The sequence below is a fragment of the Nipponia nippon genome, unplaced genomic scaffold (assembly GCF_047370975.1).
Source record: "Nipponia nippon isolate SJK-2023a ecotype South Korea unplaced genomic scaffold, ASM4737097v1 scaffold_1, whole genome shotgun sequence".
In the NCBI taxonomy this organism is placed as follows: Eukaryota; Metazoa; Chordata; class Aves; order Pelecaniformes; family Threskiornithidae; genus Nipponia; species Nipponia nippon.
The window spans coordinates 163,388,050-163,414,363 of NW_028262290.1; the positions used below are offsets into that span (position 1 = coordinate 163,388,050).

Sequence of the window (26,314 nt, forward strand, 5' to 3'; positions counted from 1 at the left end):
TTACCACGAGGGTAGTGAAACACTGGAACGGGTTGCCCAGAGAGGTGGTAGATGCCCCATCTTTGGAAACATTCAAGGCCAGGCTGGATGGGGCTCTGAGCAACCTGATCTGGTTGAAGATATCCCTGCTCATTGCAGGGGGGTTGGACAATATGACCTTTAGAGGTCCCTTCCAGCCCAAACCATTCTGTGATTCTATGATTCTTTCTCCAGCCATCTGCTGCCTGAAAGAAAAGAGACTTATGATATGGGGAATATTACAAGGCTCATGGAGGACAACTATATATTTTTTTTTTTATTTTCTCTTGAAGCAGGTGCAGGTACACATGTATGTCCTTGACTTGTAGTCTCACCACTACCCACCTCATGATGGGTTTATTTGTGGATGAGTAATTATTACCTAGCAAGACATGGCTGGATGTAATGAGTGATTCTGTAAAATAAAATCTTACAGGGAAGAGGGGCAGGTTCTCAGACCATGACTGGAAGACCTTGGCTAAGGAATGAGCACCTACTCCTTGAAAAGACACCTGTCAGAGTGAGATGAAGTTTATTTACATGCTAGGAAATTAAGCCCATTTAACTGACATTTCTTTGAGACCAGAGGTATTCTAGACATACTGAAGGTGTTAACCAGACCTCAGAAAGAAGAGGCTGTAACAAAATATGGTTGGAAGTAGCTGTTTTACTGATAAAGAGATGATGAAGAGATAAAGTTGGGTCCCTGAGCTGCACTACGGAGCAAATCTTACATGATAAGATATTTGTTTCCCAGAGAAATAAAGTCTGCTATGCTCAAATGCTTTCTCAAACTTTATGTCAGATCCCCTCAATGGCTTGAGTTGCGGGGTTTTCTTCCCCCTCACCCCCCCTTTAATTAGCGAATATTTAGATTATGTTACTCCTTCCTCACAGTCTGAGTGTGATTTATTTGGGATTGTGGCTTAATTGTCCCTTGGACACCCTGACCATAGACGATACGTTGTACAGAGTCTGTTTGAGCCCAGTGGATTTGTTAGCATAGACCCAGCAGGAGGAAAGTAGTGATATTGCCTTCAGAGTCACCTCTGGTCCAGGAAGAGATGACTGGTGTTCACACAGCATGGAGCCCAAGTATATACATTTTGAGGCTCAAAGCTGGCTACATGCTGAGCACTACAAGCCTGATACAGAGACCCCCTTTTCTCTGCTGCTCTGCAAGTGGCCACTTGGGGCTTGGTGAGATTGCTAACTCCAGTTTAGGGCTGTAAACCATGTCTGACTCCTGAAAACCAAATGAGGTGACTCTACACCAAGTCTCTTGATAAATACTATTTTTCTGTTACCCGGAGAAAAGAAAAAGCAGGCAGCCTTCCTCCCTCCTTTCCTGTCCTTTCCTCTCCTCTTTTCCCTTGAAAAAAAATATGGTCAATTATATAAGATTAAGGGAGAACAGCACTGTGCTGAGAAAATAAGAGCAAAGCAACATTTTGCAAGGTACTGTACAAACCTCTAAAGATGAAAGTCCCAAGAGCATCACAAGAAACAAAAGTGTCTTTTTTTTACAAACAAGCTGCAACAGATGTCACAGATGTCTCTCTGTGTCAAGCAGAGCTAACCACAATTCTCCAGCTGAAGGTGTGATTATCATACACATGGACCTGAGATAGCTTCAAAGGGGCTGACACCATCATTTTCTGATCGAGTCTTCAGCTCTTCCAAATTTTCCACTTATTAAATTACTACTTCTTCCACTCTCTCTGCTGTCCTATTACACAGCCATGAATATAGTTACCAAGTTCCATCCAAAATGTGACTTTATTTTTGAACAGCGTTAAATCCATCAGTTCTTCAGTGGCACCCAAAGCCTTCCTGGCCTGAATGCAGGGCTGGTGTCATTGCACTTTTCCTTTCCTGCCTATTCAGTTTCTCAGTGGCTTGGAAAGTAATAATTTTGATTACTCTAGAATGTCATTTGACCTATTTTCCCTGATGGCTTGTGGTAACTAACACAGCTGAGATGTTTGTGGGCTTAAATTTGCTATATAGCACTGAAGATAGAACAAAACAGGGGTTCACAGATGAGAAGATATTGAAAATATCTGCTTTAGATTTACACTGAAGGAAACAAGAAAATTGGTAAACAGCTTACTTTGGTTTTCTGGACTCATTAGTGATGAAAAGTCTCCATAGGCAACCCTACTTCTAGTTTTCCAGGCAAGGCTATTTAGGTAGCTTCCTGTAGGAATTGCTAGGTACCTAAATGCCTTTAAAATCCTTGTCTGATTGTCAGCAATCTCAAATTTACAAAATACTCCCCTTTCCTGCTATTTTTTTTCTCAACCATGTCACCATTTATATTCACACGTGCAGGAAAAGTACTTTTATGTTTGGAAAGAATCTAAATGCAAAGGAAAGAGGGCATGAGACTGTCTAAGGATCACTGTGAACATCTATCCCTTCTATAACACTAAGTTATCCAGGGGGTGATGTGCTGTTAGCAGGTACTGTGCTTCTCTTCAGAGACACAGCTTTTCATTGACGCAGAATACAAACCCTGTACTGACTGTCTGAGGGCATTGCAGGGCTCTGTGATGAACCATGTTGCAAACACAGGAGATAATTATCATTTCACCAACACTTTGTTATTCAGGATTTTCCAGGATGTTTGGTTCCCTCATAGTGTTAATTCCAATTCATATTGCAAATTTCTGCCTATGATTCCCTTGTAGATGCTATGAAGTACTTCAAATGAGAACGATCACTGGTAATTTTACTTGGAGACAATTCTGTGCAATGTGAAATGATTGTGTTAAGCCAGTCTGCTTGCCTGTCATGATTTTGGAAGCTCTTTGAAAAAAAAACTGAAAGAGATGTCCACAAAAATTGCAGCTCTGCAGCTTATAAAGTCTTTATTGCTAGTGATGACATTTTATTTTTTTTAATTTCCAATCCGTGTTCATTCAGAGCATTTCATTATGGTCCTAAGTGTAAAAAAGCAGAATTGGTAGAATTATGTGCTTTATTGTTCATAAAAAAGAACTAGAAATGAATAAAGGGAACATTTAGTGTTCAGAGGCACTGCAGCTGGGGTGTGTTTTCATGCTTATTGCAGAAAACTGCATAATGTTACAATGTTATTGCCTCCATGGTTCATTGAAATATTTATCAGCAAAATAGATGCTTCAAAATTATCTTTGATAGTCACAAATATATAGAGAACCAGCTTTCATTTTGTCCTCTCCATGCTGATGACAAAACCTTGATGGAATATGGGTTACCCCAGGCTGAAGTGCCAGTTTCTAGTCCCTGAGAAAACAGCTGTGTCCAGGGGTTGTGCAGTTATAACTCGTGTGTGTGTGTGTGATCATGTGTTTCCACGAGATGGAGGAAAAATACTCTATATTTCATAGTTGTTTTGTTGGTGTTTTCCAGGGAAGACCAGTATCATAACTGCCATTTTTTAAATCAGGAAACTGAGGAAGAGAAGGAGAAAGAAGACAATACCGTCACTCAGGCCACTGTCACAACTTCAGCTCAGATCTTTGACACATCAAGCATAGCCATCACTTCAGAAAAAGGATAACCTTGGCTTGTTTCTTAATGCATTTGCAGGATGTATATTTTTGACTTAAAACATACATGGAAAAATTGTTTCCAAAGATTAAATGATCCTATAGCAATTTTGTAATACGTAAATTTATACTATATGTAGATCTAATAGTATTAAGTGTGCATGTACTTGGTGAAAAGCCAAGGATATTATGGGAGACATCTGAGGGATGTATTTTGTCTCTCACTGTTAAATGCACTTAAAAGCAGCATGAGCAATGTGTAATATAACAGAAATTATTGACCTTAGTTGCACTGAGTATGTATACATATGGAAGAGGAGGCTGTAGTGATAGTCCCTCCACATTTATACATGTAAACATTTATACTGTAGATATCTTCACTTAGTGGAACGAACACATCTTATATTTTTACTTTCAGTGGAGACAAACTATTTTAAGAATCCCTTCACTAAGAGGAAATGGGTTGAATCCTAGATTTTTATCTATGCCAGTATTTCTAAAAGCTTTCATTCACCAGTTCTTGTAAGGATGGTGGTAAATTTGCTCCTGAAGATTGTGAGACACTCAGATATGGCACTGCAGTGGGCTGCAGAAGCTTCTGAAATAATATAACTGAATCAGATGAACATCTGACTGAGCCTCTTCTTTGGAAAGGTCCACAGAAGACTGAGAAGGTGACAGAAAGAAGTGAAAGACGATACACAGGCAGATGAAACCAGAATCTTTAAAGCAGCAGCACAGGTGGACAGAAGCCAGAGGAATGAAAAATAGGAGAGATGCAAACAGCTACAATTGGATAAAGTGCAAAGATCAGAACTGATTGAAGAGGATGCTGTAACCTTTATACAAGGTTTTAGGCTGAAATGAGTAAGAAAGGAATGAGGCTGTAAGGCAAACATTCAGTGAATTAATGATATGTTGATTAAAAAAAAGAAAAATAGTTATTTGCCCTGGACATAGGTAGTATTTGATTCTTTCTAATCTTTCTATTGCAGGGCAAAAAACCCTCATAAACCTCCAATTTTTTAGGATGAGAATGTGTTATATCTATGTTATGTTGTGTCAACCTGCTAGGATCAGACTGTGCTTTGACTGAACAGAGAGCAGAAACAAAGCTGGTATTTAAAATAAGCAATACGCAAGGAACTTTTTATTTCAAATGCAGAATGTGTGTAGAGCTAAGCTAAATTCTGAGATAATACTGCTGTGACAAAAATACAAAAGAAGTTATATTAAACCTATTGACAGTATGCACTGTTTATTGTAAGATTATGTAAAACAAGTATAAATGATTAATAAAAATGGAAGTTAGACAGTTGGAAGATAAAAGAAAGTGCTAAAGAATCATTTTTGGGAGCTTTTTGCTGGTGACACTCCACCATGTCTTGTTTCTGTCATGCTAGGGTGTGAAGTATGAGGTCTTTTGTTCTGCATGACTTTGATTTTAGCAATTATGTAACTCAATTTCTGTTTTACTTTCTGCAATATGTATTTCTCTGTGTAACTCTAATAACATTCCTTGTTATTGTTGAAAGAGAACTGACAAATTCAAGAAACCCATAATCCGTATAAACAAATCATAAGAACTTCAGTAAGTGAAGTGGTAAATCCCAGCACAGAATAGAAAACCAGATACAGATATGAACAGAGGGTGAGGGTTTTGTTTGTTTGTTTGATTATTATTATTTACATCAGAAAATAAGATGAACAGGATTTCTTTTCCAGTAAGTTTTGAGAATATAGGGATCTCCTGATTCCGTCAGATCCTTTGCCTGTCTAACCCAGTCTTCAATTTATCCAAGACCCAAGGTATATTAGATGAAAGTGTAAGACTCTAATGCCTAGGGTAATAAGTTTTCTGTGTTATTCTTGTCCTGGCCTTTAGTAATTAGGCACTGATTAAAGCTTTCAAGCAATAGCTTTAACATACCCTGCTAAATTTATTTCATCATTATTAATGTTTCCTCTGGATAATATTAGCATTTTTCTTATTTTCCAGTTCCTTCCATTCTGAATTGTACTTTGGATCTCTATCACTTTTTATGGAAATGTGTTCGACCACTGAAATCTTGTCTTACAAAGTATTACCTTTTCATTCCTCTGACCATCATAAGCTATTAAATTTTATTCAGTTATTGAAGCCAATGATTTATGTTTGGATAAAGCATCTCCTTAAAGTGACAAATGGACTTGTCTTTAAGACATCTAGAGTGGGTTTCATCTCACCCATCTTTAGATGTTGGCTACATAGGTACCTTTTTCTGACCCAAGGTTCCTTTAAAGTTAGTGGAGAGAAATAACACTTTTAGGATATGATTTTTCTCATTTATTTTACATGCTTCACTTAGTTTGAGGTGATTCATGCACTGATTTCTGGTGACTGTATGAACTAGATTTCCTTTGACTGGAAAGGGAAAAAAGAATTAGCTCAGCTACAGGCATCTACATTGCAGGTATATGTAACCTTTGATTAGATGAATCCCTTAGAGATTTAGAACCTTCCCATTCCTCTGGTACGTTATTCCAGTGGTTACTTTTCCTATTTATTTAAGAAAGCACTTTTTATTTCCAAAATGAATTTGTCTGGCTTTTGCTTCAATCACTAGCTTTTATTTTTCCTTTCTCTGCTAGGTTTGACAGACCCCAAGGAGCAAGTGTACTCTTCTTGTGAGTATTTAATCTAATTTAATGTTTTCTTAAGTTCATGTTACAAGAGATGAAGACAGAAATTTTGTATGAACCTGCCTTTAATTATTTGCATCATATTTTCATGCTCAGAGAAGGGAAGTGGACTGTCAGAGAGGCTACAGTCTCCTGTAAGGAATCAGATTTCATACCAATGCACAGTAGACTGTAACGAGTGTCATGAAACATGGGACAACAGAAGAGATATCTAGTAGAAGTTGAAGGAAAAAGATTTTAGCTTTGTCATATTTGATTAAGACAATTGGCTTTCAGACAAAAGTAGAGGAAGATAATTTAAATAGAAAAGGAAAAAATACATATACAAGCAAAAAGCAGGGAAAAAAAGAACATATCTGAATATAATTACCAGTTATATACCAGTGACAAAGCATATTCATTATTACAGAGTCTGGCTTGCTAAATGATGACAAACTACTACTAGCAACAGTCACAGCTATTCCTTTGATGCGAGTACAAGTAGGAGATATTTTATAATGGTTAAAGTCACATCTTTGTTCACTGCTAATGACTCATATTGGAAGGTACTATTTCACATAATAAATGCTGTGTAGCACCTAGGACCAAAGACAGTGTGTTAAGAAAAACAAATATATGTAATAAAAGGAGTAAGAAATTGAGGGGGTGAAGAAGTCCCAAAAGAAATATAAACCAACCAAATTTCCTTCTCTAGATAAAATATGATTTCCTCATTCCATGTAAAGAATTGCATCAGATAAAACAGCCAGCAGGCATTAGTTCCACATGAGAAAACTCCATGAGTGACATTTGCAGATGTAGCAGTAAGCTCCTTCCATTAAAATCTTTTCATTATGGTTTGGCTAACATGGATTTGATGCTCTGGCTAATCATACACCTTCTGCAGCCCACACTAGAGTGTTATTTTCTTCCGTCTTCTCCTCTTCTGAAGGAAAAGAGATTTGCTTCATCTTCTATAGCTGAAAATTTTTCCAGTTGTCCTTCTTCAGCAGTAGAGAAGAATCTCCCTCCAAAGGTATTTCATGCAAGAAGGGTACACCAGAGATTAGACTTAAGTGATTTCGAGTGCCAAAATCAGAGACAATGACCACAGTCACACCTCACAAAGAGCAGTGCAGTAAAGAAATTTAACTCAAGACATCCTGTCAGAGAAATTAGAAGAAAACCATTTGACTGCAGGTTTAGGTGAGCCATCTGTCTATGCCTAGAGATAAAGGAAGGCAGAATTATCCAAAGTGACAAAACCAGCTTATAAATCAAGATAATTCAGATGGGAGTGTGACCTTTGAATTTAGCCACAAGTTGGTCATTAATAACTCTAGTAAGAACTGTCTAAGGAGGATGTAATGCATCTTTCAGTTGCTGAAAAAGAAGACTCTGTCTTGAAGATGAAGGAAGGTGTGTGTCACTTGGAGATGGAAGATGGATAGATCAGTGACTTCTTCCTCAAATCTGCTTCACTAGTGTCTTTGTTACACTTTAATTAAGGAGAAGTTGTCTGGGTCAGGGCTTAGGCCACGAATCCTCAAAGCATTAATCTGCAGGGCAAGAATTCTCTTGTGGACTCACCTTCAACCGCCTTTTAGGTTTGAAACTCTTGGGTGGCTTTGCTTTTAAGAAAAGATTTAAGAAATTCTGATAGGTATCTAAACACTTTGGACAGAGTAGGAACCCCTGAAAGGAGACTTCTGCTTATCAGTCACATTCTGATAAATGTCCGTAAAGGTTTGTGTGATTGTGGAGGGTTCTTTCCGTACTTTTTGGCAAGCAGGAACTACAGACGACTTTCAGAGGACACTTATTTCTTCAAACATTTTTGGCCTAGGCTTTTTATCTCACTATGATATCCACTATTGTAAGATAAATACTGACAAGGAATACTCCTTACACCTGTATTAATTTATGGTTGCATAATTTCTTTTGAAACAATCACAAATTCTTATTAAAAATACTACTCGTAAAAGCTTTGTATATATTGAGCTTCTTTATATTTGTAGATGGAAATTCAGAAAGAGCTGTCAATGAACCTTTCTGCAGACCACTAGCCACTGATTTCTGGATTACGAGGGAAGGCACAGATGTATATGCCTTGCTATATTAATGCTGCTTTTTCCAATTCTTTTTATGGATATTCAAAATCTTTGGTTGACAAATGAATCCATTGTGGTAACTCTTTTAGTGAGAAATATTTTTGAATTTCTATTTTAAGAAATAACAAATACATTTTAACATTTTTTTCTTATATCTGTTTTGGAAATTGAAAAAAAGCCTGACCAAATCATTGACTTCTGGTGCTACTTAAAGACAAGCCTCTTGTCACACTGTCTCACCACTTCTCCTGAAACCACCACCCCCCCAACAAACAAAACAAGCCAAGAAGAAGACAAGAATATTTCCCTAAAAATCACAATTTTCTCTCCTAAACAGCCTGCTGACACTTATGGATTGTGCATAGGTCTGAGCAAACTCACTAAATCAGTGGGAAGGCTCATGAGCAAAGTGAAGGACATGAATAAGTGTTCTCAGGACTGTGACCCAAACAAGAGCCTTGATAGCCATCATGATCCCTTCCCTGTCTCCACACAGCACTTCTTGTGCTGCAACCCTGCCTGCTTTATTTGCTCTGTGATGTGCTTGAGCAGGACATGAGTCACAGCTCAGAGGCTGTCCCTAAGTGTTTCTCAGCACTTTGTTGCTACTTTCCATTTCTGACCAGAGCTAGCAATACCCAGTGCATCTTCTTTCCCACCTTCCTAGAAGGCAAAAGACTTAATTCATCTGTGGTTATTTGTTCTTGGATGCAAACGGTCTGAGAACCAAACTTCCAGGAACAAAGAAAATGAAATCAGCAGACTGGCTCTGATCAGCTTTTGTCTTCCATGTGAAACTTGACTCTGACTTCGGGTATGACAACAGCAGGTTCATAGGCTCATCATGATAAAATCCAGAACCCTAGCCTGGGCTTAATGTGCGGTTTGAACAACAGACTCTTTCTATACTCTTGTATTGGAGGTGCTCCTCCTTAAACATCATCAGCTTTGCTTCCTGTAAAAAGCAATGCAATTTTTTTGTGCCCTGTGCCCTTTGAGGCATCGCATATCTATTCCTTCTGCCCTCTGATGAAGAAAATGGTGCTGTCAGAAGATAATATATGTGTCGCTTAGTGAGTGCCAGGTATGGAGACACCGTGTAACCATTGTGGTTTCTCCTCCAATTCCAGTTTTATCCAGGTTTGGGAAGGAGAGAAACTCCCAGATGTTTCATCAAGGACATGGGAAAACTTCCTCCTGGACAGCAGCACAGACCAGAATGGTAGAAGGTGGATATTATCTCCTGAGATTGTTCATTCTGACATTTGTCTCCCTTACCCTTTACTACATCTGATTCAGTGTTCCTTTTCACATCGGCATACTGTGGTTACATCCACGTGACTGGACAGCTCTTACTGTCTAAAACAAAGATGCATTCACAGCTGGTTGTTTTTATTTATGCTACTCATGTTTCTCACACTATATTCCTCATGCAAAAATCAGCAAAAACCCACCAATCTCATTAAGGAAGAGGATGAGGTGAGGTTGAAATTATTGAATACTCACTATAATCATTAACAACCAATTTATTTAGAGAGCTTGCATTTTGTTTTTATTAGAAGCTCCAAACTCAAACTTATTGTTTTTGTGAAAGTTTCTGCATAACTTTTGGTGGACCAAATTTCAAGACTGTTTTGCAGTTTAGCGTGGATATTGAACCTTAAATCCACACACACAGACATTTGTTTATCCAATCAAGGAACAGAATTGTTGCAAAATTCAACTAAAAATCAAACCAAGTTTTCTTAAGAAAGTTTATTGACTGAACATAGACGTCTGAGTACCTTCTACTCACAGAATGCTTTAGAGTTCATAATTAGAAAAATGGATAGAGTAATGGACTACATTCAAGGAATTGAAACACTTGAGAGACAGGTGTCTGTCTGAGAAGAGGGTAGCTCACCTACCAGAAATCCCACCAGTAAAAGTATTGCTTGCAAGTTATTTGTTCATGCCTAATAACAAGTAAAACCTTCTTTTACAAATGATACCTCTGCAAATAATTTTTTCCTCAATAGTAGTACTTATGCTTAAAAGTACTCCTTGGGTTGCATATGTGATAACCATATCACACATTTGTCCCATATAACCCAAGTCACTTCAATGCAATTTAGAGTACAAACATTGTGATCTCTTTCTAATAGTCAGTGAGCAGACAGGGATGTTTCAGAAGTACCCTGACAATCACAGGAGGGGTCTGTCTCTAGAAACAGAGACCATAGAGCAAGAAAAATCCTACAAAATTTATTCATCTAAGTGTCTAAAATGCAGTAGGATGGATCTTGGCCACATTGCAATAGAGAGGTTATAAGTAGAACTGCAAGAATGCTGGAGCTTTCAGTTCAGATCAGAATAGTAATTTACATAATAAATTATATAACATATATTTATAGATATATTTATGAAATAAATTTATAGAGTATATATTTATAATTTCATATCATTCTGAAGCATCGTTTTGCCCACACAGTCCGAAAAAAAGTACAAAATTTCTTTCCAGATCGATTCAAGCATTTTTCTAAAAATGTCAAAATGGAGACCAAACTGTCAAAACATTTAATATAGAAAGTACTGAAATGAAACCTCTCCATCCTTTTATTTTCCTTATTCATCAAGCACATCCTGACTACACAATAATTTAGTTCCTTAAAACTACATTGTTTTTTAAATTATATTTTTGTCCTAATTTGTCCCAATTGTTTGTTGTCCTGATCACAGAGCTTAGGGCTGAAAAGTTGAATGTTGAGGTACATTGAGGTGAGGACGTCAATAACATTATATATATTTCTGAAAGATGTCAAATGAAACCTTTGCTTTAGATAACTAAATATCTAAAAACAGAGATATCTAATCCCTACCTAAATCACTGCTTGGTAGTTTCCGACTATTCATACTCAGGAGTGGTAATATGTGGCTACTTTGTGAATGTGTTCCTGAACGTTGGGTTAGAAGTAACTGTTCTCCAAAAAGAGGTGGCAGAAACAAGTATGTCTCAGCTTCCCAGATGCCAGTGTAGCTGTGTGAGCTGTGTATATCACAGTCTAGTGACCAGACTCAAAAAATCAGCAATTTTGGCTAACGGATTGGTTGACAAGGTGTGACAACAGAAAATGTAAGAATGTCTGCACTGAATTAGACTAGAAATCAGCATGTAGCCTTGCAAGTCCCTAGAAGGAATATAAGCAAAAGGCAAGCATCAAGGTATAAGTGCCCTAAATTATCTCCCAGCATCTATTGGAAAGTGTCTCTCAGACTTTCTGAGCCAGAAGTGGTCTCATGGCATTTAATTGCCTTCATGGACTTGTCCTCCATGGATTTGCTTTGGAAGCTTCTAACATCCGCCAGGTCATATAACATTTTAGGTTAAGATTTTGTGTTGTTTTGAACCAGGCCTCCCTGAGTTTTGTTTGGCATCTTTTCATTTTTGCATTAAAAAGAAAAGTGGACATTTTTTCCTTCTTCACTTTCTCAGTGCCATTTTTTATAAACCTCCACCATTTTCCCTCTCAGTAGTCTTTACTGAAAGCTGAAGAATCCTAACCTAGCCAGTTCTTATCGGTAATTCATCCTATACATTTAATCCCCTTGCTGACCTCCTGCTGTATCTTATTCATTACTACTTTCCCCATTTTCTCTCTAGCAGAGAAGTTCACACACATTCCCTTCTGTTGACTGCCTTTAGTGGGGATGTAACTTTCACTGGAAGGATGATTCACACAATGTAATTTCTTTAAACAGCTGATCATGAATCACAAGAATTTGTCAGAGGGCATCTTCAGCTTATTTACCTGAGAAGAGGAAAGAACAAATTCTGCCCTCATGCCAACTGGAGCTGGGGCTCCAGAAAGAGGAGGTAGGTCAGATATGGGAAATAACTCTGAGTTTATTGGTAACTGTAGTCTTGACTTCAAGAAAGGTAGGATACTGGAGCCTTGCGTTGGTCACCTGAACTATACCCTTTGTTAGTAGACCATGTGTATCTAAAACATTCCCTTGAGACTAGCAGATACAGTACAGGAGCTGCAGGAGACCCATAGTCTCCTGAAGCAGCAGCTGTTGCAAGAAAAGGTCCTCTAGGGCATCTCAAAAGACACTGGATATTTCTCTCTAGGCAATTGACTGCTACCTAAATGCTACCTAAGCTGTAGATACTTAAAAGTGCCAACAGAGTCCAGGGAGCTGTTCAGTTGGTCACATGCAGGTATCTATGAGGGAGCTCAGCATATCCCTAGTCTTTGCTGACTATAGTGACTAGATCTCTGTTGACGATAGTGGGAGCATATCACCTAGCTCACATGCAGATATCTACATTCACCTGTCAATCTGCAAACTGACTCCCTGGGATGATACACCTTGTTATGTCGCAGTCTGTGCAGGCTGATCAAGGTAAGGTATGGCTACCATCATCTGGATAAGCATGGCCTTCTTTATAGCTGGCCTGGGCCTGCAAGCTGTCTAGCAGAGCTTGCCTTCCTGTCTTGCCCAAGTTCTGGTGGGTGATTTCTGCATTTGCAAAAGCCTGAGTCAGAAACAGGGAAGCCTTAGCTGCATGCACTGCAAACCAAGCTTAATGTGTGTCCTTCCTCCCCTCATTTTTCAGAGTAATCAACTACAGCATCTTCTGCAGCAGAACATGCATGAGGAAAGAGAGGGAAGTTGACGAGGGGAGGTGCAGTTGTTCTCCAATAAACCTCATTACAGTACTGGGGGAGGCAAAGAAAGGCTTGGTACAGGAATCAAGGGGTTTGATTCAATTAAATTCCTTCTGAGGACAGCCAGATCAACAGCCTCCTGTCCAGTCAGCTGGTAGTGAATTTACAGCACCTCAGCTTCTCACTGATGGCTGCTATGCCACCTTCCAGCCTTCTGAGGTACACATCTCTGTGGGCTAAGCTACCTTATATTTAATAAAAGGTAAGAGTAGGCACACAACAGGATAACTACTGCTCTTTAAGTTCACAGTTTGAGTTACCGCCTTTTAACATCATGGTGTAGACCTTTGCCTACACACCAAATATGTCCCAGTTAATCATAACAGATGGAGTATTTAGCATACTGCATTCTGTGGACACAGTTCTACTAGTAGAAGTGTCTTAAAACATTACAGCTCATTTACATAGCTAGAAAGGGAACAAGTGACTGTCATTGTCTGCATAAATAGCTGTTTTCTCCCACTCTCTATCTCTACCAGATCTTGTCCTCAGGAACCAGGAGATGTCTCTTTCTGACTGTTAGAAATCTACTGGTTGGTAGGAAGTGATTGAGGAATATGCACACCAAAGGGTCCCATCTGGCATGAGGTATTTCTCAACCTCGTATCTCAGCTTCAGCACAGGAGAGCTTTCCTTTCCTCTGGGTCTCTTTTTGATCTCCAGCACAGCTGATCATCACATCAGAGGATCTGCAGGTCAGTAGGGTCTGGCAGATGGGATCTCACTGTGGGTGGGAGGCTGTGGCACTACCTGGGTGTAGTTCTTGTCTTGGCAGAGGAGAACAAGCCAACTGGGTGAGTCTCAATATTTCAGGCTTGTCAAACTGACACTGATAGTGAAAGAGGGATTCATCTCATTAAACCTTAAAGGTCTACTTTGTGGGTGTTGACAAGCTGGGCTAGTGTTCCCAGTGTGTCTAATGTCAGTGGAGAGAAACAGGCACATTTAGGACACATTTCCTCCAAGCTATTTTCAATATCTCCTTGGGCTGAGATGGATCGTGCCTTATATTCCAGTCACTGCACTGGTAAGATCTGACCTTAATATGAAAGGAGAGATGGTTGGCCAGTTCAGACCCAGCTGTTTGGTCAACTAAATCACACCTGAGGTGTCAAAATAAAAGAAGAGGACAAGGACCTTCCAACAAAACACTTTTAACCCAGTATCAGCAAGCACTCTTGCAGCCAGCTTGCCAGTGTCTTGCCCCTATGTAGGATGACAGATGGATGGCTGTCTAGGTCATTTAGCAGTAACTCATGCTTTTGTCTCAGGAAGCCTTCTCCTGCCCCTGTCAGTCTCATGCTAGCCAAGATAATGGCTATTATGCCTTACACACACTTAAATAATGAAGATCTATTTAATAGACTGTTCATGAGGATAACAGTAAAGGATCCTTTGCCTGAAAATGGCTTAATTGTTTTCTCCTAAAGAAAATTGTCTTCTTTGGAGAACAAAGTTCTGAAATAGACTCTTCTTACTATTTCAGTAGGAAACCTGATACAAATATCAGCTGAGATCATCTAAGGCAGTCCAACTGTGGCTGGATATGGGCCACTAGATGATTCTCTTGGCCCATTGACCTTCTCCTGGGAAAGATAAGGAGCAGATGTTGGAGTAGCACATAATAATTGAACAGCTGGGAGCTTTCTTCCATGCTTAGCAACCCAAGAAAATACTTCAGAGTGGAGCTTCTGTTTTTTGAGGTAGGACTGCCATAAATTCTAGAAATTTTGAGGTGACACAGTTGGGGTTTTGTTCATTTTGTTGTGGTGTTTTTGTTTTTTTTTTTGGGGGGGGGGGAAGAGGTTCTTTAAGTCTGCAAAGTGAACATAGATGTTTTTTCATGGGAAAAACAAACATTTTGCTGTGGAGGTTTCTTTGTCCTGCATCTTACCCTTTAGGATGCAGAAAAAAAAGGTTTGATGAGATACATCTGACTAACAAATAGGTGTCTACATCTGATTTAGTTAGTCTTGGCTCCCTTTATACTTTATGAAAATCTGGTCAGGTGCTTTATATTATGTAGACATATAAAGTAGGTGCAATGGATGGCATCGTAACAGTGCATCTCTCTCGTAAATGTCTACACAGAGTGCACAGGCTGATTAGCTCAGCTGTACAGTGTAAACATCTACATCTTTTATTTTATTTTTTCCCCCTTATATTTAGTGAGGTTACTGAAAGCAGTGAGATGTGGCTAGAGAAGATGGCATAACTGGAGGAAAACGTGCAAAGGAAAGCTTTGAAAAGTCTAGCTGATTCTTTGAATGGCTCCATGGTGCTGGAATAAAACCAGAGCTGAAAGCATTCACAATGTGTCTGTGCATGCTTTTCTCAAGAGAAGGCATCTCTGCAGCCATGGGGCTGTTACTATGCCAAGGGACTGGGAGCAGGGCTGTCTGGTCTGGTGCTTCTCTTGTGGAGCTATGTTCCCTCAGGCTCCTGCACCTGGACTGAGAGCCACAGGGACTACAACATACAAGCAAGTAATTGGGTCAGGGATTTTCACACCGGACAGGTTTAGCTGCTTTTATGACCACATTGCCTTTTTTCTCCTTTGTTTAATCTGAGAGCAGGGTTAAGGCAAAGAGGATTTGAAATGAATTTACATGCTAAGGGACATGGAAGATGGGTGATGCAGAAAATGAAGGGGAAGTGGTAAAAGATAAACAGGGGGAAGGGCTTCCACAATGGGAAGAGCAACAGTATCAGTATTCCAGGTGTTGCAAAATTTCAGGGTAATTAGAAGAACCTCATCAGCAGGCACCTGCTCTTATAGGACAGGTCTCCGAGGATTTGGGTAACGATGTGGGCATTCAGCATCTCAGGTTCTTGACATGGATCTGTGGGGCCTGAGAGCAGCATGGTTGGCAGCAGTAAAGGCAGCGTGGTACCAAGTGTCTCCATGGGGTGCCCTGGCAGAGGTTTCCTCTAGGCCTGCTATAGATGTTCAGACTCCTTTAGTGATCATTTTCCAGGTCTGGAGAGCTTTCCCTTGAGTGCCACTCTCTGCAGAAGGGAGCAGTGACTGGATGGTTTTGTGCACTTGCCTTGCAGGGCACATGTGCCACCCAGCTCTTTTCCAGATACAAGTCAAAGGAACCAGCTGGCCATCCCTTCCCTTCTCACCAACCATCTCAGCCCTCTCTACAGCTCCAATCCACTGGTTTTCCAGCAACAGGTACCACTCCTGCACTGCTATTGCAAGGATCCTGCTGCTGTGTAGCTCTGAGGCAATGCAGGACAGTGCGGATGCTGCTGTTCCTGTGCAGTCACTTCCCTTCCCGGGTGTGTGTGTCTGCTGTGAGAGGGGAGGAGATCCTTTCCACAAGCTCCCAGGGCTCATCCTGGACACAGGCCACCTGCCCATCTGCAAATACCATCTGCAAAATGCTCGTTCTAGGTGAAATTCCTGCTCCAGTTCCCCTCAGTTCCCCTCCCTGCCAACTCCAGCTACTTTATTGCTTTTTTTTGCCTCTTCTGCAGCTCAGGGAGAAATTGCCTCCCTTCATCCTCCCTTCCACTCCCCCCCTCTCCCTTCCAGCAGCGATGCCATCCTCCCTCCCATCACCGTGTTTTGCTGACCCTGTCACACTAATTATAAAAGAAATAAAATCTCTGGGACAGCAGAAACGGTGCTAAGGTGACAGGGAGAAGGAGGATTTGGGGGAGGCAGGAGGAGGAAAGAAAAAGGGGGGGGGGGGAAAAGTGCTTGATTTAAGAAACTTAATTTGAATAAACCCCTCCTCCCGGTCGTCCTCATTGGTTTCCTTCTCTTCCTCCATATTAATGAGACTAACCAAGGGAAAGCTATTGGTTCCATATCCCCTTTCCTTTCCTCAGGCACTTGGGGGAGGAGGTGTTTGCATTTCTCCGCAGGACCAGCTCGCTTTGCAGAGCATTGTCTGGGTATGAGAATGACACACACACAGAGAAATACAGGGGCGAGCACACCATAGCCTTGACTCTCAGGCAGAGCATCTGATCCAGCCTGAATACCCTTCTCCTCCCTCACCCCACCCCCTACTTCCCGAGCACGAATAATACCCCCTAAAAAAAAAAAAAAAAGGCGGAAAAAAGAAAAGAGAAAAAAAAAAAAAGTTTGCAAATCTCCTGCCTCCCTTCTTGTTTTTGGGGGGTTTGGGGTTTTTGGGGTTTTTTTTTGGTGTTTTTTTGATTTAGCGATGGCAAATTCCTTCACGGCCAGGACCTGGCCCATCCCCTGAGCAAAGGCAGCCTGGACATGACCGGCAGGCGAGGGAGGAGGAATTTTGATTCCCTTCGGAGGCGCCGACCCCTCCTCCGCCCGGTGCGAGCGAGGCGGGGGGAGCCCGGCTCCGGCCGCTCACTTCCACCGCGGGCAGCCGGAGCTGGACAGGTTCTGCCGGGGAACCGGTCCGTGTCACCCCGCGGCTGGCTCCGACCCCACCGGCACCCGCCCCGCCCCGGCACGACGGGGGATGCAGCATCTCCAGTACCGGGACGGATCCCTGCTGCAATGGTAAGTCTTTTTCTCCGGCCTTTCCCCCATCTTCACCCGGGGTGGCACCGCTCCGGCTCCCCGCCCGGGCTGGGGACGGAGGGCAGCGGCAGCCGGGCTCTGCCCCGCTCGGCCCGACCCCGGGGATGCCAAAGCGCCGCTATTGCAGCCGGCGAGGGAAAAGGAACCGCCGGCTTTTCTTAGAGTGACGTTGATATACCGGCTTTTCCCTCATCTTCCCCAGGTCCTGGGAATACTTCTTTTGGGGGGAATTGCATGCAGGCTTTCTGCCTTCAGCCACTACTGCAGGCTCTGAGGACGCGTCCGCGAGATAGATTTGATTCTTTTCAAACCAATAAATCTCCCTTTGCAAGTGGTGACAGGTTAACGTGCTCGGTATGAGAATCACGTCTGTTTTTAGCACAATATGGCTGGTAAATAAAACCTGATTGCTAACAGACTGGGTGCTGCTGTTGGCATTTTCGAGCTCAAGGCTCCCTTTGCAGTTCTGCATCTTCACCTGCCGCAGAAACTCTGATTCACCCTTCAAGCAGTGCACCAGGACTTCTCTGTTTTTACTGTGGGGTAGTAGTAAAAATTGCTGTTAATGTGCCTTTGACCTCTGCTTGCATGCCTCTGTGCACTTCTCCTTATCAGTATTTGAACAGCTGGTTCTAATAATACCATCTTTATGCAAAGCACATCTTAAGTCAGAGGGACAGCATACAGGATAGACTCTTTATCACTATGCTGTGAATTTAACATGTGAACAGTTCAGGTATGTATTGGAATCTGAAGAGTTTACAGCCAAGGAGAGAAAGGTAATGCAGCATGCTGTTCAGGACTGGAAAATGCATGAAAAAAAGAGAGAGAGATTTCTTTAGTGACATACCAGTGTTTGTGGCTAGACGATCATCCCACTTACATAGAAGCAGGTCTGGAAGAACTCCCTGGAAGTCAGTGGCTTTCCTCTGCATCTAATCTGCTGGTAAACAGAATCTGGCCTTTAGCTTGGAGAATATATTGGAGTAGCACTGGAGGTAATAATAATAATAATAATAATAATAATAATAATAATAATAATAATAATAATAATAATAATAATAATAATAATAATAATAAATATTAACGAAAATGAATGAGGCAGCAAAGTGACCTGATTCTTTACTAGGGTATTATGGATTACCATCCGTCTTGTGTATGCTAATTACAGTGCAAGTGCTGGACTGATATGGCAATATGCAATGTAACTGAAGTAGCTTTTTGGGTGGGTTTTTTTTTTAATCTGTTGGAGTCCATGAACAGCAAACGGATTTTCATTTGACGTTATTTGGGTACACAGCCATCTCACTTCTTTATTCAGCCTATGCAACACTGGTCAGGTACAGTGGGGAAACGTTTCCATGGCTAGCACATGCTAATCAAAGGAAATGTATGATTACTTAAGGTTGCTGTCAATGATAGCATGAAGGCAAACTCCTTAAAGTAGTGTTAGTATAGCTACAGAGAAAGAACGCATTATACAAGCGTCTGTACTCGGCTAATGTAAAACACACTGGAGCTGTCTTGCAAGAAGTTGTCCTATAGGATGGGTAAGGCAACACTGCTCCAATCTGATGAATAATTAAGGAATGTTATTCAGTGCAATAATGGGAGTTGGATTAAAGTTGATGTCTCTGCTTGTGTCTCAGTTACAGTTCTGGGATATGGTCTTCTACGTTTTTTTTCCCCTCTTTCTATGTGCTGAGGGCAATGGTTGCTGCTTTGTTGTTCATTTCATTCAGGACAGCTACAATTGATCTGTTATTGTACCAGCAATCTATCTCGGACATCGCAGAGTGGAAGGTTTCTGTTGTTTTGTTTTCTCCAATCGAAGGCATGCATGCAGTGACTGGAAGGATAACCATTGGCACTGAACAGACTCCAAGGTCATGGGGGGCTTTATGTGTGATAAATACACCTATTTGTCTTTAAACAGGGAACTAGCTTTGTGATCGCTCCTTGGCTTTAGCCTTCCATCATTTGTTGGGGTCCCTTGAAGAAAACAGGAGGGCTCCTTCCTCCCTGTAGATTTAAGATGTCTGCTGTTTGCATGGTGGTGCCACAGACCCATGTAGCTCTCTAGATCTGCTGTTGTCAGTGTATATGTGAAGCTCATAAACATGAAGGCAGAAGCTTTGTTGTGGGATGCTACCAGGGAGAGAAAAACAGAGATTTCTGAGATTGTGGGCTGCACTGCTGATCACGTTCAGACCTTTGTTCATCACATCTCTTTTCATTTGGCTGACTGAGCCTGCATCCTGGAGATATTTTTTCTGGGGTTGAGTTCCATATGTGCCTACGCCTTTGATAAGTTGAGACCCATGTCCCCACGCTGATTCATTTCAATGTAGCAGATTTTGTTTTCCTTTCCTTCCTTCTGAGCACACTTAGTACAAACAGTCTAATTCCTAAATTAGCTCAGATTATCTTTTAATGAAACCAGAGTTAAGAAGCACTGAGAAAAAGTAAACTCAGGACAGGATCATGCTGTAACTCATATCTGGTGGAAAGACCTCCAGAAATATTAGGTCTTACAGTTAGTCCTGGTTTAACAGACGAGTTATTTATTTGCCACAGTTCTCGGGAGAGGTAAACTGATATCAGAATATGGAAGTCAGTGGAGATACTGAATTTTATTTCATCCCACTACTTGGCCCAGAGAGTACAGCCTCAACCTTTAAGTCAGCAAAGTGTATTTTTGTGTTGGCTCATGTTCTTTTGTTTCCAGTCCCTGATCTCCTTTCACAACCAGCCACCCCATATCCCCTGTGAAGACAGCGGGGGCGGGATTCAGTATACACTGCAGTCAACAGGATTTTGGAGTGAGCTTTCCACACCAGTGCAGAAGTGGAACAAGTCTGCTGAAAGGGATGTAAATGCACCAGTGAGGAGCTCCCTCTTTTTTCCTATCCACAGCTTTAAAGTATCTTTGCTGATAATGCATCGTCAGGGATAGCTGTAACACCACTCTGTTTCAGAGTGCTCCTGCTACCCAATATATACGGCATTCCTTGATGAGATACTTTTCCAGTTCCCTCGGTGCTGAACGTGTTGTTCTTAAGAAATGCTTTGCATCCAGAAAGGTATTTGGTAGTTTTCCACAACACTAACAAGTACTAGAATTCATGTGTCTGTGGTGGCTGTTGAAACGTTGTTTGGATTGTAATTGAGTGGGCGCAAATACATGGGAAGAAAGGCAGACTTTTTTACAGAATGTTTCATGGCAGAATGTCTAGTCCTTACCTGATTGCTTTGCTTGTGTTTTATTCTCTGACTGCCTTTTGCGCTCTCAATTTATTGACCTGTCTTCTTAGTCTTGAACTTTTATCTCCACAAGACAAACTGGGAACTCGTGTAAAACAAGCCAGATTGTTCACGTCTTGTTTATGTAATTCACTGCAGTTCATTGATTGTATCCCCATGCAAGCCGAAGGGCTGATCTGTAGAGTAGCCGGATTAATAATTTCAGGGTAGAACTTCTTAGGAGGTGCTAAATCATTCCATCTCCTGAAGAAAAGGTAGAAGCATTGTCACACAGAGCATTTCAAGCTAACATGGCTGTTGTGCTGAGGAATATTCCCTTGGAAAGGTTCCTGCAGAAATATATGGACGCAGTTGCAGGGACTGTTGTTTGCTGCTCTGATTCTATGCTACTGTTGAATCCAAATTCTTCCGAGATAATCGTCCCATGAAATAAGCTGATTTGTATTTGACATTAGAGCTTATCTGCCCTGGAGACATCCTGACAGTCTCATTTCTGCTCATTCAGTTGTCACATTTTGCTCTTGGATGGTTTAAGGTAGGACTATGTGTGGAAACTGCTCTGATCTATTTATTTGACAGATTCTTTTAAAAAAAACTTTTAAAAGGTGTGAAAACCTCTGCTTAATGCCACTGTTTAAACAAAAAAACCCCAACAACATAACAAGTTAACTCAATAATTCTAATTTTTCTTAGCATAACTCATAATTCACTCTAACACCGACAGAAAAGGGGATAAATATTTATATGGTCTAATTCTTCTTCTTAATAATAGTTATGGCAATAGCAATAATAATAATTTCTTTTATAACATGTTGGGAATATTGAAGTCTAAGAGCTCCTTACAGAACACACAACATTAAATTTCTGCCACATATGTTTGCAGGTTTGTCCATCCAATGTTGAGGCATTTCACAAAAAGCCTCAATCACAGTGGCTTTTGCACTCCATTAGAGATGATTGGGTCATGATTGCTCAGGAGCTGCAAATGGAAGGATAATTATAGTCCGTTATCTAAGATTTGTTAGGCCTGCTAAATGGAGCTGAGGGTTAAGGCAGGAAAAGCCCTTTTAATCTGCATGGTGGGTTAATAGCCTAGATTTTTTTATTTTTATTCTTTAATTCCTCAGAATGAGGCAAGTTTTGCTACTTTCTTTTCCTGCAAGGGACAATATATTGTCCTATCTTATTGGGTGGGGATTCTTAAGGAAAAATGCCTTATTGAAGGGACAGAATCAAGTGACAGAATCAAGTTCTTATTTTGCAGGGAGTAGATGTATCATTAGGTCTGTCTTTGAGGATTGGAAGAAGTATAAATTTCCTCATTCTCAAGGTGAAAACTTGGCCCCAAAGGATCCCCTGGTAAAACTATCATTCATTTCATGTGGAGGAAGACTTCCTCACTCAGAAGTGTTTGGTAGCCTGGGTGATGTTCATCTACTCTCACTTAAGCATCTGAAAACTAGATGGTCACATCCAGGCTAATCACCCCAATTCACTGTATTATAAGTGGGGATGGTGGTTCATCTCATCTGAAGGGGGTCAGATGAATCACCCTATTGAGGCTCTTGTTGCAGCTAGCTTAGAGATACGCATCCAAAATCAGCGAGATGAATCCTTCCATGGTATCTCAGAGATATCCCAGCGAAGTGCAATTCCTCTTTTTGTCCCATCTTTGCTCGGGGGGAAGACTGGTAATTTTTTGCTAGCTCATAGCAATAGCAACTTACGATAGATGTTAGGTTTTCTGAAAAGCCCAAGTCTGCTGTGGTTGCCCCCACATCTTCCTCACTCACATCTTCCCTTTATTCAACTAATGGCAGACTCAGCCTGTCCCTTGCAGGGAGAATTCATGCCATGTGTCCCAGGCAACATCCTATCTATTTGTCTTTTTTTTTGTTTGTTTGTTTTTTAAATTATTCATTATTATTTTAAATCTCAGAGGCTTCCTCAGTGTATCGACACTTTCTGTCTTCAGAGTATGTCCAACTACTAAGAGGGATTTGCCAACTGAAGCTTGTATGTAATTTTGTGAACAGGTGGGGATACAGCAACACAGGGACACATCTAGGATGGCTGCATGATTTTCTCCAGGCAGATGCAAGCTTGCTCTGCCTGTTCTCTGAGCCAGCCAGAAGCTGTGCAATGCTCCAAGCCTCATCTAATACGCCCTACTTGTGAATAGCTACACTGTAAGTTGCGAGAAGATGGAGATGATTGCTGACCAGATCTCATTAGCTTAGGGCTGGCACCTTGTGAAATACATTTTGACCAGCTTGGAGTACTTGATATGCTTGGAATTAGGTGACCTAAAAGCCAGCTTTTTTGCCATAAATCAATAGCTCAAAGCTTTCTTATTATAATGCATCTACCCTCTGTCTTAAGCTAACAAAATACCACCGTCAGTTAATAAATGGATTTAAATAACACCTTCCTCCTTAACTATGGCCTTTAAAAATATTTGCTGAAATCCAAATAATGAAAAGAAAAAAACCCACAAAAACAAACCCATGATCCTCTCAGAACACATTGATATGTAGACTGGAATTAAAGTTGTAGTAGTAAGAGAGACACTTCTCCAGAGCGGAAAGAAATTATATTTATTTGCAAAGGGAGTTTAAAATAGCTAAGATATCCTTAACTATTAATTCCTTTTCCTGGAATGGTAAGACTTTTTTAAGTCATAACATTTCTGTTTCTGCTCTTAATGTCACATTTTTGAAGTAGGTTTATAGAACTTTTTTATTTGTAGCAAAAATATAAAATGGCACATTCAGGGTCACAAATAAAAAGCATTTCCTTTTAAAAAAAGAATTTTTGTGATAATGACATTTATATATGTATCTAAATTCTTAAATTGATGTAACTAGTACCAAAAGCCAAATATGAGCTTGGGCTTAGTACATATCTAAGATGTTGGATACGCAACAGAACTTTCTCTCTTAGAGTTGGCCTGGAAACAAATTATATAAAGAAGCCAGCACAAGTGCATTATATAAAAGCCCAAGTTAAAGTTAGTAAAGTTACTCATTTCCTGTGTTTTAGAGAGCTGGATCTTTGGATTCCTTCCAGAAGTTTTGTGCTCTAACTTAAGATGCAGAGGAGATGAGAGAGCATCAGAAATACCGCAGATGCTTAAGCTCTTCATGACTAAGGCTGTGAATGTGTCACAGCTGTCACTGGAGCCTTGGATTCTGCAATCCACACTCATTCATTTGAGTTGCATGAAGTTTGACAGCTTGGATGGTGGTTTTGTGCTAGTGAATGGGTTAGTTAGCCGAGATGATTATGTACAGTGGGCGAACAGCTGGAACAAACTTCATTAGAGAACAGTACTTGGTGACTGCAGAGGAGAGAGCGGCATGAAAAGCCGTTATTAGCCATGTTGAAGTTGCTTCTCTGCAGCATTCAAGTCTCTGGACACTGCTCTATATTTTCTAGCTTTTTGTTCTCTGACTGGCTTTTTGTACCACAGCTGGAAGTAGTAATGATGGTCATGGAAAAGAGCCTTCAGAGACTACCAAAGTCTGAATGTTATTCAGAAGAGGAGAAAGAATGAATGTCATAGCCTTTTTGGTTCCCCCAGAAAGTGTACCCTAACAGATTTTCACCTCTGGTATTCAACTCATTCTCTTTCCTCTGTATGGAAGACTCGCAGGCCTCTTTTGCTAACATCGTTTCTATCATGCTGACCATAAATGGGATTCAGCTTCCAGATTAAAACACCTAAACATAGGTGTGTATTTTGAAGTCTCTACCTGTATCTAAGTACATAAGCTCCTGTTATAGTCAAAGGAGATCTAGGACTAGGTTCAGTCACCTCAACGTAGGTGTTAAGTCCATCTGAGATCCCCTGGGATATCTAACATCCACTAGGGATGTATAGGTGTGATGCTTATCTACAGCACATCTTTTACCTTCTGTATGAGAACAGGTAAGATACCTTGGGGTATTGGTGACACCAAACACTAGCGTTTAGGCTACTGATTCTGGCCCCAGGCCAATGCCCGGTCAATGTAGATAAATATAGGTATCTACTACAGAGTGAGTTCGGTAACTCTTTAGCCTGAAAAGTCTTCAATAAATGTCCCTGAGATGATTTCATCTGCAGCCTGAACCCTGTCCTGGGTTTCTGATCCTTCCCGATGGTTTAGAATGAGACTGATCAAATCTTGGCCTCGGTGCTCTTACCACACACATACACAGAATTCAGTTGATTTTCATGTACTCTCATGCAGGGCTTGGAAATACCCTTTAGTATTGCTGTCTTGGGATATCACAGTTAAGATACTGGACCGCAAAAGAATTACTACATTGCAGGGGTATCTACTTAGCTCCAAATCATTCCTGTAATTATTTCCCCTGATACAACCTTGAGACTGCATTCGCCTTTCTCCAGATTCAACTGCCACAGGCAGCTCCTGGTCATCCTGTGACTGAATCACCTAGAACGTGTTTTTCTTCCCATGTAATTTACAGCTGAAGTATTCCCAGTCTGTGCTTCATCTTTTAGTATGTTGTCTTGTACAGCTCACTAGTCCGTGCTGACTCTGTTCGGTTACCTTAGCCATTCTCTCTTTATCCATGCATCATCGCTGTCCTAATCTCAAGCAGAGGAAAAGGTCAATCCACGGCAGATGTGCTGGGGTCATACCCATGATCTTGCTTTACTTTCCTCATGACAACCTGACTGAATAGTCTCACTTTATCCTGACACTTCTGGGTGTCCGAGACACAGCTCTTTTGTTGCCCAGCTTTCTCTTCCCTGTTACTTCTACATTCTTTGGATGTTCATGATTCACCAGCTTCAGTCTGGAGTATTTCCTTGTGACTTCTTTTCCCAGTTTCCTTGAGATGTAGGTTCCCTGAAGTTTTTGCATCTTTAATGCAAAAAGAACTTTCTGTCCAAGTTCCCTAGTGCTGTTGACTTTACCACCTGATTGTTTCAGATTCTCCAAACTCTCCTGTTTGAAATGAGGAATGTCAGCTACACACCTACTTTGGTGAAGGTTTGTATTGGGTTTCTTTGCTTTCTTTTTCCTGGCATGTTCTCTGTCTCCAGAAAACATGGAGCTGGGTGAAAGGTGATTAAAGTAAAACGACCTATTTAAAGCAAAACTCTTTAAAGCACTGGGCTTTAATATTATTCTGATAGGCCCAGCTTCTTCAAGCTCTTCAGGGGAGCTTTGTGTGTATCAGTTTGGAAAAATTCTGATGTAACTCTCTCTGAAAGGAAAAGGTTTTATTAACTTTTCAAGATCCATTTTATCTGTAGCTTCCTGATCTGGCAAAATAAGCTGGACATCTTCCTGGCAGAAACAGTAAAGGATTCTCTAAACTAAGAGCCTGCCTTTTGACTCTATTGTCTTGATTTTTATTTTTTTTTTCTTCTGATAGCTCATTAAATTGCCCTCTTGCTTTTCTTCCCACTGTTCCTACTGAATTAGAACAACAAGGGCATAATTTAAGTACTCTACTATTTCCAAAGAGTTT

At 40.7% G+C, this 26,314-nt stretch overlaps 1 protein-coding gene across 10 annotated transcripts in view; it reads left to right on the plus strand.

Moving 5' to 3' along the window:
* The first annotated feature begins 16,896 nt into the window (after positions 1-16,896).
* ADCYAP1R1 (ADCYAP receptor type I) overlaps positions 16,897-26,314 on the plus strand; it is a 153,589-nt gene continuing 144,171 nt past the window's right edge. For all 10 annotated transcript variants that reach the window (XR_015698713.1, XM_087731382.1, XM_087731406.1 and 7 more), the window contains exon 1: positions 16,897-17,539. The gene's annotated coding sequence lies outside the window, so the exon portion shown is untranslated. The remainder of the gene's footprint in view (positions 17,540-26,314) is intronic.